Source organism: Oratosquilla oratoria, chromosome 24 (assembly GCF_046742065.1).
Source record: "Oratosquilla oratoria isolate Oo_2021 chromosome 24, ASM4674206v1, whole genome shotgun sequence".
Classification (NCBI taxonomy): Eukaryota; Metazoa; Arthropoda; class Malacostraca; order Stomatopoda; family Squillidae; genus Oratosquilla; species Oratosquilla oratoria.
In genome coordinates, this window is record NC_134800.1 from 30236290 (window position 1) to 30251289 (window position 15000).

The 15000-nt window shown below is 39.5% G+C and overlaps 1 protein-coding gene and 1 non-coding gene across 2 annotated transcripts in view; one reads left to right on the plus strand and one right to left on the minus strand.

The window, feature by feature from the left end:
- Nucleotides 1-15000, plus strand: part of LOC143038529 (protein-L-histidine N-pros-methyltransferase-like) — a 173557-nt gene that overhangs the window by 70334 nt on the left and 88223 nt on the right. The gene's annotated exons all lie outside the window — the stretch shown is intronic.
- Nucleotides 4028-4100, minus strand: TRNAR-CCU (transfer RNA arginine (anticodon CCU)). The gene has a single exon. It is a non-coding gene; the product is annotated as a tRNA-Arg (tRNA).

A 15000-nucleotide genomic window follows, 5' to 3' on the forward strand; every position in this document is an offset into this window, starting at 1 on the left:
TCTTGCAGTGTCTAGTTTGTTTTTAAACTCATGAATGGTTTTTTGCGCATACTATTTCATTGTCCAGTTTGTTCCAAATGTCCAAAACTCTATGAGGAAAACTGTTTTTCTTCAGTTCTCTTCTATAGCTATGTTTTTTTATTTTCTTTCCATGTCCTCTTGTGTTTCTTTTGTCCCAGTTAAGTAAGTTCTCACTATCGAGTACCTCTGTGCCTTTCATGATTCTGTAGATGGTCAATAGGTCACCTCTCTCTCTTCTTTGCTCCAGTGTCGGTAACTCCAGTTTAGCCAATCTCTCTTCGTATGATAGGTTTGCAAGTGCAGGTGCCATTTTTGTAGCTGCTCTTTGGATTCTTTCTATTTTCTTTATATTCTTTTTGGTACTGGGGGACCACAATGTCGCTGCATACTCTAATGTGTGTGTGTATATATACATATATATATGTATATATATATATATATACATATACACATATACATATATATATATATACATATATACATATACATATATATATATATATATTTGTATATGTATTATATATATATATTATAAATATATACACATATATATACATATATATATATATATATATATATATATATATATATATATATATATATATATATATATATATATATAAACAAACCAAGCACTCCCTTAAAAAATAGCACATTTAAAGTTGCAAAATAACTGAAATCTGGTCATTTTTTTATGGTTTTAGGAATGCTGAACACACGTCATCAAAAATCAGAATATGATCTTACATTTAAATACATTCAAATTCATATTTCAAATATGATATTGTGAATATAGTGAATATAAGTGAACTTCATAAGAGTTTTTGCGTTTGAAATTCAACATCTCAGAACAAAGTGATAACAGATTACGTCTGACGTAGCTAACATAAGATCAATTTAGCAAGATTATTCCATCGATCGCGGGGAAATCTTTGCTATCTAATTGTAGGAATCTTTGTCGTAGCGATAAATGATCATTGATAATTTCGTAAAATAGGTGATACTTTTAAAGATAGGTGATACTTTTAAACAGATGTACTCCGTAGCATGAATACGATGATTTTGAATGTAAGTTGAAGTATATGTTCTCACTTGATTCAATTTCTTTCAAAATATTGGGCAAAAGTAATACTTAATCTCACATTCTTAAAGATTTACTCTCAATACTATGCTGAATATATATCCCTCCATCTATTCTCACTGGTGTTTTATTAAATGCTGGAAAAAATTCCGCCACTCTATCACTAATTTCTGCCACGTACCGGTGTACACAAAACACGTTTCTTGACCTCTACAATGAGATAATGAAAGAACAAATTGTAGTGGGGGCTTCAGCCCCTCACCCCCCTAGGATCCACTACTAGAACACAGTAACTTTTCAGCAAAATCCATAGAATTAAGGCTCAACATCAGCATAACAGGATACACCAAGAAACACTTTTTTTATCAAAAATAGATGAAAAATACAAAAGGTTTATTGCACCCCTTCAACGCAACCTATTACATGCAGTCAAGAGTTTTTGCAAGAGTATTAGAGCCTGTGTTAGAATTAGAAATGGAGTGAGTGGTTTGAGGTAAATGTAGGCCTTCACCAAGGATGTGTTATATGCCCCCTTGGCGGTTCAATTTATACATGGGTGGGGTGGTGCAAGAGGCAAACGCAAGGGTGGTGGGGCAGGGATTGGAGATGGTTAAAGAAAGGAGAAAAGTGGGAGATAAGCCAGTTGTCTGCTGACGACACTGCGCTTGTGGCAGGATCAGAGGAGGGATTAAGGAAGTTAGTGACAGAGTTTTTGAAGGTGTGTGAAAGAAGGAAGTTGATAGATGTGGGCAAATGTAAGATGATGAGATGTACAAGGGGAGAAAGTGGCAGCAAACTGGAAATGAGTATTAGGGGAAAGAAACTGGAGGAAGTGGATAGTTTTAGATACTTGGGTACGAATGTGACAAGAAAGGGAGCAGTGGAGGTGGGGGTAGAATATAGATTGAGAGAAGCAAGTAAATGCCTTGGGGGATTAAAAAGTTTAAGGAGAAATATACATTTGGTAATGGATGCTAAGAGGAGCACTGTATGAGGCAGAAACATGAAATATATGAGAGAAAGAGAAAAGTTTAAATGTGTTTGAGATGAGGTGCCTAAGAAGTATAATAGGGGTTATTAGACTGGATATAGTGAGAAACGAGAAGATGAGGAGGAGAACGGGGATGGAAAGGGAGTTGGGAGATAGGGTTAATAAAAAAAAGTATTGGGATGGTTTGGACACATGGAAAGAATGAGTGAAAAAGATTAGTAAAAGAGGTGTGGAAGGCAGAGGTGGAAAGAGCGAACATGAGGGGGGCGACCAAGGATGAGATGGATGGATGGTATAAAAGGGGCATTGGGAAGGAGGGGAATGTCTGTTGAGGAAGGACGAGAGAGGACAGAAGATAGGGTGAATGGAGGATGGTTGTGTATGGATGATGTTGTGATGCATGAAAGGGAGTGGGTGGAGAGTAGGGGGACGAGGGAGTATGCGTGAATGATAATTCGTCGCACCCCGAAGGGATTTCTCGCCATCTTCTCTTTTTCTGCATGAGGGGCCGGAGAGGGGGGGGGTCACTGATTAAATGACGCGGCCTTGCTGTGTTTGTGTTGTGTCATGCTACACTGCTTATGACCCAGGGCAATGGGCGAGATACAGGAATGATAAGAGAGGGGGAGGGGGTGAATGGGAATGGAGTATGTGGGGATGGAATAGGTGAGAGTGAATTTTATGCCTTTGTTTTTTTACTACCTCCCTTGTAAGGAGGAAAGAGCCTTTGGTATATATGTGTATGTATGTACAATTATAACTGACCTAAAAATACCCCCACACGGTGTGATTTGGTTGTTTCTGGACCCGAGGTTTGGCGTCGAGTTCCTTGTTATGTTGATTTCTGCCTTTCTAAGGCCTCTTGTGTTGGCATGGTATAATTTATTGTTCATTGTTTTATTATTTATTATAACCATATTTACATTGTGTATAAAATTTAGTTTGTATTAGATATCGCAGATGCGATGAGCGTCTTTGTTTTGGCGCGAAGGAGAGCGTGGCGTCAGTGTCGAAGACGGCCTTGTTGAGGGTGCACGCATTTGTTGATTGTGTCAATTTGTGTGTATCCAAAATATAAAATTTAACTCTTTAATTTGCGCACTCATTAGCCACCCAAAACACTCTTATTGACATAATTTATACAACCAAACCATAATTATAAAATAAATAAATAGATGAAAAAAGGTAAAAGGTTTATTGCACTCCTTGAACGCAATCTATACATGCATTTCCAAAGGGTGAACGATCGTTTTCACAAGTTCTGGATTGTATGGCACAATTACATTTGCCTCGAAAAACATTTTAGAATATATATATTTTTTATGATTTTGGCTCCTGAGGTTAGGTAAGATTAAGTTACACTAGGTTAGCTTAACTGAAGGCTAGGTAGGTTGTTAGGTTAAGAAACGGTGCGTACTTATAAATGTCTGAAATATACTTTTGAATACGATCGAAAAATGTGCCATTGCGTTAGAAAAGGTGATTAAAAATATTGGTCGGATTTTCCTAAATAATGCATTTCTTATCCTTTTGTATACAGAGGTTTGGCGAAAATTGCTTCAGAAAGCACCACATGTCTCCCCAACCCCGATTTCCCAACGTTCCACCCAGAGGGCCACTGGAACGGTTATGGCGGATTTTTTGCAGAATCCGCCACGTTCGGACACTATGGCGGTTTCTGGACAAGATTCCGCCACAACCGTACACCACATGCGACCTGCGATACTGTCATCTTTACTAGATAAATAAGAATAGAATAAATCTAGTAAAACCTAGCCTGAATCAACAATAATTAATTGAAATAACAAAACAAAACAAAATCTGGACCTTCAAATGAAAATTATCGCTTTTTGATAAAAGCGATATGACGTCACATCGCCAAGGACAGCAGCAGCGGCAGCAGCATCTTCAGCCTTCAGGCAAAAGTGCTTGCTTACCCCTGGTGGGATTCGAACCCACAATCCCTGGCTTAGGAGGCCAATGCCTTATCCATTAGGCCACAGGGGCTACGACGATTTGTTAAGTACTTTGAATCTATATTAAAAGAATTACAGAAAGGTAAGGGGGCGAGGTGTTTCACGGGATATGGTCAACAAAGATGTTTCTGCACATTATTCTATCGATTAAAGAGATGTCGTCTGACTCTTGTCATGTGACACAATAAGCTGCATTGCTGCCTTGTTAGTAGAAAGGATTATCTCTACGGCTGTCGTGTTTGCCTTCTGTCCGAGCTGTCCACGAAGATAGGACAGTGGGTTCAGCCGAGGTTGAGTACTTCCTGCCGTACGCAGCTATTTATTCTCTGATTCTTTTTCTTTCGTGACTTTCACCAGAGGAGTTAAGTCAGCTTAAAGGAAACCCTTTGGATTTTCTTTTTCCCCTCTCCTTTCTTCTTTCTCGTCTTATTTCATCATTTCACGCTCCTCTTCCTCCTCATCTTCCTTCTCCTTTACTTCTTCCTCTTGTTTCTCTCTTTTCTCCTCTTCTTCTTCTTTCTGCATCTTCTTCTAAGTTTCTTTCTTTCTGATTCAAACGTTTCTTTTTTATGTAAAATTGAACTTGGTGTGTGCACATTATGATTTATAATCTCTCTCTCTCTCTCTCTCTCTCTCTCTCTCTCTCTCTCTCTCTCTCTCTCTCTCTCTCTCTCTCTCTCTCTCTCATATGACCGATCTATGGGTAATACTGTGACCTTATACGTACACACACACAACTCCCCCCCCACGAGAGTTGGGGTAACGACCCCCAGCGCAGCGATACTGAAATTATTTCAGCCCTGGGCTGTGTGTGTGTGTGTGTGTGTGTGTGTGTGTGTGTGTGTGTGTGTGTGTGTGTGTGTGTGTGTGTGTGTGTGTCGTAAGTACAGCATGTATGTGTGCGTTTAAGTTGTCTTTCCCCCCCAAGGTCACGGAAGTCGCCGCACTAAAGGCGTTCCGTTCAGCGAGCGCCTTAGGGTCAGCCAACGCCTTTGGGGACATGAATGGCAATTCTGCCAAGCCATTTTTACCAACAGAGATAAAAAAATAAAAAAATAAAAAAAATGACGTCGTGGCGTGACGTCACAGAGCGTGACGTCATGAAGATCTTGAAGTTGGAAACCTCTTCTAGTACGACCTCGAGAGTCTTTTGGTCTTTGAAGGTGATGGTTCTTGAAACCTCCTCCTCCTCCTCCAGTTCGCCAGGAGCTAGGCCTCGCTGCAGAGCGCAGTAGTTGTCCGGGTTCCTTTACAAAAGACCTGAGTCTTCGCTAGCACGCGATAGAATATACAGATTTTAGTCGGAAATAATCAGAGCTTCTGTCCATGTGGACAATATCACACCAAAGGGGTCGAGTTGTAATTGTGGTGAAGGAGAGATTCAAGGAAGATATAGCACAACGGAAGGAGACTAGAATTTAAACGTGACCAGCACTCGTTTTCCGGTCCGTAGGATATTACTACAGGGAGAGAAAGAGAAAGAGAGAGGCATATTTGATATTGATATTTATGTAGTGTATTATGTATACTTCTCATTCCATTTTGTTTTATCATTTATTACCTATTATTCTATTGTTGATAATACTGGTACACTTGTTTTCATTTCTGGAGGAGTGCCTGTATAGTTCCACTTTAGTAGTTTCAGAGGGCTGCTTGTTAAATGTAGTTGGGAAGGCTTATGGGAGGATCTTGATTGAGAGGATTAGGAGAGGAACAGAGGGAGTAATTGGTGAGTAACAGTGTGGATTTAGGACGGGTAGAGGTTGTGTAGATCAGATTTTTGTGGTAAGACAGATATGTGAGAAAGCTATAGGAAAGGGGAAGGATGTTTTTTGGGCCTTTATGGATCTGGAAAAGGCTTACGACAAGGTAGACAGAAAGGCACTGTGGGAGGTTTTGCGGATATACGGGATAGGAGGAAAGCTTCTAGGAGCTGTCAAGAGTTTTTATGAGAGTAGTAGAGCTTGTGTCAGGATTAGAAATGGAGAGAGTGAGTGGTTCGAGGTAAAGGTGGGACTTCGTCAAGGATGCGTTATGTCGCCCTGGCTGTTCAACTTATACATGGATGGGGTAGTGCGAGAGATAAATGCAAGGGTAGTGGGTCAGGGACTGGAGATGGTTAAAGAAAATGGAGAAAAGTGGGAGGTGAGCCAGCTGTTGTTTGCGGACGACACTGCGCTTGTGGCAGGATCGGAGGAAGGATTGAGGAAGTTGGTGACAGAGTTTGGGAGAGTGTGTGATAGAAGAAAGCTGAAGATAAATGTGGGTAAATGTAAGGTGATGAGATGTACAAGGGGTGAAAGTGGCAGTAGACTGGAAGTGAGCATTAAGGGAGAGCGACTGGAGGAAGTGGATACTTTTAGATACTTGAGTGCAAATGTGGCAGGAAAAGGTGGAGTGAAGATGGAGGTAGAATGTAGATTGAGAGAAGTGAGTAAATGCCTTGGTGGATTAAAAAGTGTAATGAGGAATAGACATTTGAGAATGGATGCTAAGAGGAGACTGTATGAAGGAGTGATTGCGCCAACAGCACTGTATGGGGCAGAAACATGGAACATAAGAGAGGAAGAGAGAAGGAGTTTGAATGTGTTTGAGAAGTATGATGGGGGTTACTAGGTTAGATAGAGTGAGAAATGAGGAGGTGAGGAGGAGAACAGGGGTGGAAAGGGAGTTGGGAGATAGGGTTGATGAAAGAGTATTAGGATGGTTTGGACACATGGAAAGAATGAGTGAAGAAAGACTAGTAAAAGAGGTATGGAAGGCAGATGTGGAGGGAGTGAACATGAAGGGACGTCCTAGGATGAGGTGGATGGATGGGGTGAAGGGGGCTTTGAGGAAGAGGGGAATGTCTGTTGAGGAAGGACGGGAGAGGACAGAAGACAGGGATGAATGGAGAATGGTTGTATATGGAAGATGTTGTGATGCATGAGGTGGAATGGGCGGGGGGATGGGGGGTGAGGTAGTATGTGTGAGCAAATTTTGACGCAGCCCGAAGGGATTTCTCCCCATCTTTTCCTTTTATGCATGGGGGGACGGAGAGGGGGGGTCGCCGATTTAATGAAGCGGCCTTGGTGTGGATGTGCGACACTGCTTCTGACCCAGGGCAGTGGACAAGGTGCAGGGATGACCCGTCATCCAGGAGGTGCTAAGATGAGAGGGAGGGTGGAGGGGTGCGGAGTGTATTCAGGGATGGAATGGGTGGGAATGATTTTATGCCTTTTCCTTTTTGGCTACCTCCCTTGTATGGGGGAAAAAGTCTTGGTATATGTATGTATGTATGTATGTATTTATATATATATAAATATATACGTGTGTATATATATATATGTGTGTGTGTGTGTGTGTGTGTGTGTGTGTGTGTGTGTGAGTGTGTGAGTGGGTGGGTGGGTGGGTGGGTGGGTGGGTGGGTGGGTGGGTGGGTGGGTGTATATAACATTACCGTGTTGATTCCTGTATCTGCCCTTGGAGTCCTTGTGTGTGGGTCATTAAACGTAAAAAATCTGACTTCCGTCTTGGTCTTCCCCAAAAATGTGATTTCATTCGAATTTAAAATCGCGTTTCGTCCTTCTGACGCGCGGGGCAGGCATTGTGTTCCCCCGCGAAACGTGTCTTAAGGGAGTAAACGGGAAAGAGGGACCCGGTACCCGCGAAGGAAGTTTCGGGGGTGCGGAAATTGGAAAAGGGGCCAAGTCACTGAAAATTAATTCCGGGGAAAAAAAAAAAAAAAAAAAAAAAAAAAAAAGATATGTCAATCTAGAACCGAGGCGACGGATCAATATAGTTATCAAGAGATGTGGTGGAGGTGGAGGATGAAAGTGGAGCAGAGGGGACGAAGGTTAAGTGGAAGAAGCTGCTGAAGTGGCGTTCAAGGTACAGGAAGGATGGAGAAAGGAAGGGGAAGATCAAAAGAGAATTAAGGGGTTGTGAAGACAAGAAGAGAAGCAGGAGAGTCGTGTTATAGGGAGAATCAGTAGGATTAATGTCTGGTAGAGGGGATAGAGGAGGAGTACAGAATGTGTCAATATTACCCAAAGTAGGAGTTCCTGGAAGCAAAATATAGCGTAATAGTCAGTATTTAAAACTACGTATACGGGGAAGTATGCACAATGAACGAAGAATGCGGCAATTTATATATATATATATATATATATATATATATATATATATATATATATAACATACAGTATATGCACAAATACTATCATCCCATGACAATTTTACTTTTGGGCATGATAATTGGGGACCATTTAATGACTTTTACATCAAACTAAATACTTTGTCACACAGCATAAAATTTAAAGTCGAATGGGAAGAAAACAACCAAATCCCATTTCTAGACATATTAGTGATCAAACGTCCGGGACAATTGTCCTTCACTGTCTGCAGAAAGTCCACACATACGGGTAGCTACTTACACTTTTATAGTTATCATCCAAAAAGGGTTAACTTAAGTGTTGCTTCGGGCCTCTTTTTAAGAGCATTAAGAATTTGTAGCGCCCAATTTTTAGATCAAGAAAAAGAAACAATAAACCTACAACTGAGCAAGTTAGGTTACCCAAAATGGTTGTCGACAAAAGCCCTTAGTAAGGCAAAAACTAGTTATTATAATAACTCTTCCCCCCCAAAAATCAAACACAATTGGGATAACAACTGCATTGAAGTTCATTACAATGACTAATTGGATGAAGTATTTAAAATGTTACCACAAGAAAAACTTAAATTGGTCTTCAACTATCCTAATAAAAAAATTCAAAAAGTAGTGAACATACATCATAGACCTAAAGTAGATAGTAACCCTGGATTGTATGAAATACCTTGTAAAGATTATAATGACGTTTACTAGGGCCAAACCGGTAGGGACCTCAATACCAGAGTAAAAAAAACACAAAAACTCTGTAAGATATACATAAAGCAAATCCACGGTCTTCCTCCATACATCTTAAAGAATCACCGCATAGATTGGAACAACCCGGAAATTATTTATAAATGTAATTGTAGTTTTACGAGAAAGATAATTGAATATTTTCTTATTAAACATCTACCAAATTTTAATACTTCCAAAGACCAGTGGTCACGAGATTACATCACAACTTATGCACTAAATAGATTGTTACTACCTATCTCGAGTCCCCCTGCCCCCCACCTCGGACATGTGACGTAAGCCACCTTCCCCTGTTCCTATTTTTTGTACAATTCTTACTGTATATATAATTTTCATCTTATTTTTGTTTTTATCTACTGAAGAGGACCACAGTTGTGGTCAAAATTTACAGATATTTTGCTTCTACTTTGTTTCTCCGACAGTGGGTTATATATATATATGTGTGTGTGTGTGTGTGTGTGTGTGTGTGTGTGTACATATATATATATATATATATATATATATATATATATATATATATATATATATGTGTGTGTGTGTGTGTGTATGTGTGTGTGTGTGTGTGTGTGTGTGTCTGTGTGTGTGTGTGTGTGTGTGTATGTGTTATATATATATACTATATATATATATACTATATATATATACTATATATATATATATATATGTGTGTGTGTGTGTGTGTGTGTGTGTGTGTGTGTGTGTGTGTGTTATATGTTACGCATAATGTGGATAATTGCCTAATGTGAACATTAGGCAGGAAAATTGCCTAATGTGTACATTAGGCAACTTAATTTGCGCAATGTTCACAATAGGCAAAACACTTGCCTAATGTTCACTTTAAGCAAGATTTTCATATTAGGCAAGGGTATTTTGCCTAATGTTGACTGAATGACGAGGCCGCGCCAGCTGACGAATGGTGTAGTTTGTGCGTGTGTTTTATCCAATGACCGGTCGCGGCGCTGAGCCGGCTGGCCGGCTGTCTGGCAGCCACAGCAGCGGAGAGCACACACCTGCTCTCATTGTTCTTAAAATGCTTGTTTCTTTTACTGTTTGCCACCATCAAGCAGAGACAGAAGTAGAAGCAGAGACAGGGGCAGTAGCAGGAGCAGAGACAAGGTCAGTGACAGAAGCAGATGCAGAGACAGAAACAGTAGCTACGAATTTCCAAAAGATCCGTGTTTCAGCTACTCTAGGACAATCCAAGACAGGAACACGGATGACAAGACGCGGCAAATGCCTGCTCAAACCATTGCCTGTTGGTCAGTGTGCTACGCTGAGGGTTCCGGATGTCGATCGCGGTCCAATAGATCCTAAAAATCTGTTAGTGGTCGTCCTTAAGAAAAATGATGAACTTCACACTATAGGTTGTCGGGAGGGGATTATTGGGACAACATTTACAGCAGCTGATCTATGTGCAATCAAACAGCCCCTAATAAAGCCTGAAGAGGTTCCCGATTTCTGCCTATCGATCAGAACTGCGACAGCAAGAGGCACTGGTGGGCAAGGCTATGTAAAGTGCCAGTGTACGACACGGTGTACTTCACAACGGTGCGGCTGCCTTAGAAGAAAGCTCAAGTGCAACTCGCGCGGTCACCCAGGCAGATCATGTAAAAATTTGTGATTAGAATTTTATGATTGAAAACAAACTGGCGAATTGTTTTCATTGTGTTTTGCATGTGTTCAAATACATTGGAATTCTTTAAATTGCATTCTTTGTAGCTTCTGTGGGTTGTCTGTTCGATTAATTTTCATTGTTTAGATTAGGTTGTCTGTTCGATTAATTTTCATTGTTTAGATTAGGCAGTCCAATTCACATCGGGCAAAATTGGGCGGCATAATGTGAACAATAGGCATTTTTTGCCTAATGTTAACAAATTGTAAACTTTATGCAAACTGCTTGCCTAATGTAAACATTAGGCAATTTGCTGCCTAAGGTTCACATTAGGCAATTATCCACATTACGCGTAACATATATATATATATATATATATATATATGTGTGTGTGTGTGTGTGTGTGTGTGTGTGTGTGTGTGTGTGTGTGTGTGTGTGTGTGTGTGCATACTTATAGACACATATTTATACATACATACATATACCAAAGAGTTTTTACCCTTACCAGGGAGGTAGCAAAAAAAAAAAAAAAAAGTATAATCATTCCCGTCCTCCTTGTTCCACACATCATCTTTGCACACCTTGTGACTCCTTCCTTGAACCATCCCCATTCCTCCTCCACTCCTAGTTCTACTCTATCTTTCAGTCCTTCCTATTCCTCTCTCAGCTTCTTCTTATACTCCTTCTCCTTTTATTTCTTATTTAAGCAGTTTATTTTAAGCACCTCCCTCCTTCTGTACTTTTCCTCTTTCTCCATCTATCCTCAACTTTTAACTTACCTTCCACGAAAAAATTATCTGATATTCCCACTATTATCTGCTGACAGTCAACTTGAATATTCAAATGAAGGAATGTGTGATATTTTAAGCAACTCTTTTAACTCAGTATTCGTAAACGAAATACCTCAAAGTGAACTCCAAACTGAAACCTGTGAAAAGTCTAGGGTGAACTTACTGCGGTAAGTATAACAAAAGAAAAAAATAAAAGGTGTATAGAAATTATTTTCAAGAAATCCATCATATCCGGAGATGTCCCAAGAAAATGGAAGCTAGCTAACGTTACTCCCATATTCAAAAAAGGTGACTTAAAGAAACCAAATAATCACAGGCCTATAAGCTTGATTTCAATCGTAGGAAAAATTGTGAAAACTATCATCAGAGGTGCTGTCGAACACCATTTACAAAGTAACTGTTTGATAAATGATAGCATGGATTCAGACGGAAAAGTTCTTGCGTGATTTACTCGAACTCTACAACACAGTCATATTGAACTATGACAACAGAAATAATATCGATTTAATATACCTATGCTTTGCAAAAGCTTTTGACACCGTCCCCCACGAGAGACTATTTACTAAGTTAGCTTCGCACGGAATAAGTGGTAGCCTATTAAGTTGGACTAGTAATTGGTTAAACGATCGGAAACAGAGAGTTGTTCTAAATGGCAAAATTTTTAGATGGAAATTTTTTATGAGTGGAGTTCCTCAGGATTCCGTTCTTAGGCCACATCTATTCATAGTATATATAAATTATATAGACCACGGACTGAAATCTAATGTCTCCAAATTTGCTGATGATACAAAACTGTGCGGAATGGCAAATGATCACCTAAACCAATTAGATATTCAAGATGTAGATAAACTACAGCAATGGTGTGAAAAGTTGCTAATGAAATTTAACACAAGTAAATGCAAGGTTATGCACATAACAGTAACGATCTGAAATCATCTAAGCAGCCTCTGAGAAAGCAAATAAGATTTAGGACTGATCGCGCAATCTTTTGATTTCAAAAGTCCATCTCATATTAACAAATCGTTAGTTCGTCCACATTTGGAATATGCTGTTTCCGTATGGTCACCGAATCTCATTAAAGACATTGACAGATTGGAAAAGTATAACGGCGAGCCACAAAATTGATTCCAAATATCAAAAATCATATGAAAATCGACTATAACATATGAATCTATTTTCCCTAAAAAAGCATAGACTCATAGGTGATTTGATACAGGTCTTTAAGATTCTAAAGGGAATTGGCGACATCAAAAGTGACAAACTTCTCACACTGAATGAGAATTAGACAAGAAACAATGGACTTAAACTGTCAGGAAATAGATTTAATTTGGAAGTGGGTAGAAACAACTTCCCCAGCCATGTAGTTAATGAATGGAATAAACTTCCTGCAGAGGCTGTGCAATGTAGTTCAGTTCGAAGAAGATTCGTTTAGATAAACGCCTAAGCAAGATACTGTAATGCCTTCCATTCATTTTATATTATTTGTTTATTTGCTTGTTATTGTTTGTCTGTTTATTATTATTTATTTGATTATTATTTATTACTATTTATCTGTCCATTTATTATTATTTACTATTTACCTGTTTGTTTGTTATTTCATTTTACCTGTGTATTTATTTATTTTATTATCATTTATATTATTTACATTTTTACTTATTTATTTATCATTATTATATTTGTTCACATCCGACCTTTGTAATCCTTTGTAATATATACATATATATATATATTTATATATATATGTATATACATATATATATATATATATATATATATATATATATATATATATGTATCACAACTAACACCACAGTCGGACGAAAGAAAGAGTTGCGTAAGCGGAACTATATATTTCGATTGCTACCTGCAATCCTCTTCAGTAGTACAAAGTGGCAGGGAGGAGGCTATCTTAAGTAGCAACCTCTTACAAAAGAAAGGGAACACGAGAAAATACAGTACATCACTGCCCCAGCCCTAGTTGACCTGAGGCTGACACGAGGTCGGGTCAGGGGGAGAGGGAGGAAGCTTGTTGACAATATTTTTGGTGATGAATAGTCCTGAAATGATGTCTTGGGTCCATTGACCCTTGGAAATATTCATCGTGGGCAGATAATCAATTAATGTTGATTCCACCATTTTCCTTCTGAACCCACACCCTGATTTGTAAATGAGATCAGATTTCTCCCAGTCCAACCGGTGATTAAATTTATCAACGTGTTGAAACACTGCTGAATTTATTTGGCCATATCTAATCGACCTTTTGTGTTCATCAGTCAATTGTCCAAGTTTCTTCCCAAAGAGAAAGTAAATTTAATTCATAACTACCCTAATACTATTAATAAAAAAGTTGTTAATGTTCACCAGAGGTTGAAGGAAGAACATATCCAAGGTGTTTACTCCCTTCCATGTAAAGATTGTAACCTTTCATACATTGGCCGGACGGGAAGAGACCTACCGACAAGATTAAATGAACACAAAAGGTCGATTAGATATGGCCAAATAAATTCAGCAGTGTTTCAACACGTTGATAAATTTAATCACCGGTTGGACTGGGAGAAATCTGATCTCATTTACAAATCAGGGTGTGGGTTCAGAAGGAAAATGGTGGAATCAACATTAATTGATTATCTGCCCACGATGAATATTTCCAAGGGTCAATGGACCCCAGACATCATTTCAGGACTATTCATCACCAAAAATATTGTCAACAAGCTTCCTCCCCCTCCCCCTGACCCGACCTCGTGTCAGCCTCAGGTCAACTAGGGCTGGGGCAGTGATGTTCTGTATTTTCTCGTGTTCCCTTTCTTTTGTAAGAGGTTGCTACTTAAGATAGCCTCCTCCCTGCCACTTTGTACTACTGAAGAGGATTGCAGGTAGCAATCGAAATATATAGTTCCGCTTACGCAACTCTTTCTTTCGTCCGACTGTGGTGTTAGTTGTGATTTATAAATGTGTTACTACATTTCTCACCTGTGATATATATGTATGTATATATATATGGTAGTGGTTACTAGGTTGGAAAGAATGAGAAACGAGGAGGTGAGGAGAAGATCGGGAATGGAAAAAAAGGTGGCAGATAGACCTGATGAAAAATTATTGGGATCGTTTGGACTTATGGAAAGAGGTGTGGAAAGCAGAGGTGAAGGAAGTGAACTTAAGGGGACGACCGAGATGAGATGGCAGGATGGGGTGAAGTAGGCGTTGAACAAGAGGGGAATGTCTGTTGAGGAAGGAAGGGGGCAGACAGGAGATAAGGATGAGTGGAGAATGACTGCGTATGGATGATACTGTTATGCAAAGAAAAGTGGGAAGAGGAGTAGGGTTTCTTATTTGTGATTGATATTTTGACGCAGCCCAAAGGGATTTCTCGCCGTTTTCTCTTTTTCTGCATAAAGGGACAGAGAGAGGGGGAGACGCCGATTAAGAGAAGCGGCCTTGCTGTGGATGTACTGTCTTGTTGCATTGCGTTTGACCCAGGGCAGTTGACGGATGGAGGGATAACCCTTCGGCCATGAGAAGCTGAGATGTGATGAGTGAAGGGGGTGGTGTTAGGGAGTGAAATGAGTAGGAATAGGTACGTATCTCTGAATTGGCTACCTCTCTTATAGAAGGGAAAAAGCTTGGTATGTATATATATATATATATA